Raw genomic sequence first — 234 nt, 5'->3', positions numbered from 1 at the left:
CCCCCCCCCCCCCCCCCCATACACTCTTGATCTAAATAGTTGGGTCAGCAGTTATGCTTCTACCTTGATTATGTGAAAACCCCTGCGGAAAGATAGAGTATGTACTAAAATATGTACTAGCATATTTTTAGTTTATGATATTTTTCAGCTTATACGTTTGATTTAAAAACAAGGGAAGGAAAGCATTGAAACAGGTCAAAATACAGAACACTGTGACTGGATTTCCATACTTTC

General features: G+C 38.5%; 1 long non-coding RNA gene across 1 annotated transcript in view; it reads right to left on the bottom strand.

Annotated features, from left to right (window-relative positions):
* LOC102381852 overlaps positions 1 to 234 on the bottom strand; it is a 13,153-nt gene that overhangs the window by 549 nt on the left and 12,370 nt on the right. The gene's annotated exons all lie outside the window — the stretch shown is intronic.

The sequence above is a fragment of the Alligator sinensis genome, unplaced genomic scaffold (genome assembly GCF_000455745.1).
Source record: "Alligator sinensis unplaced genomic scaffold, ASM45574v1 scaffold150_1, whole genome shotgun sequence".
Classification (NCBI taxonomy): domain Eukaryota; kingdom Metazoa; phylum Chordata; order Crocodylia; family Alligatoridae; genus Alligator; species Alligator sinensis.
Note: the sequence above shows the minus strand (reverse complement) of the source record. Positions and strands in the feature narration are given on the sequence as shown.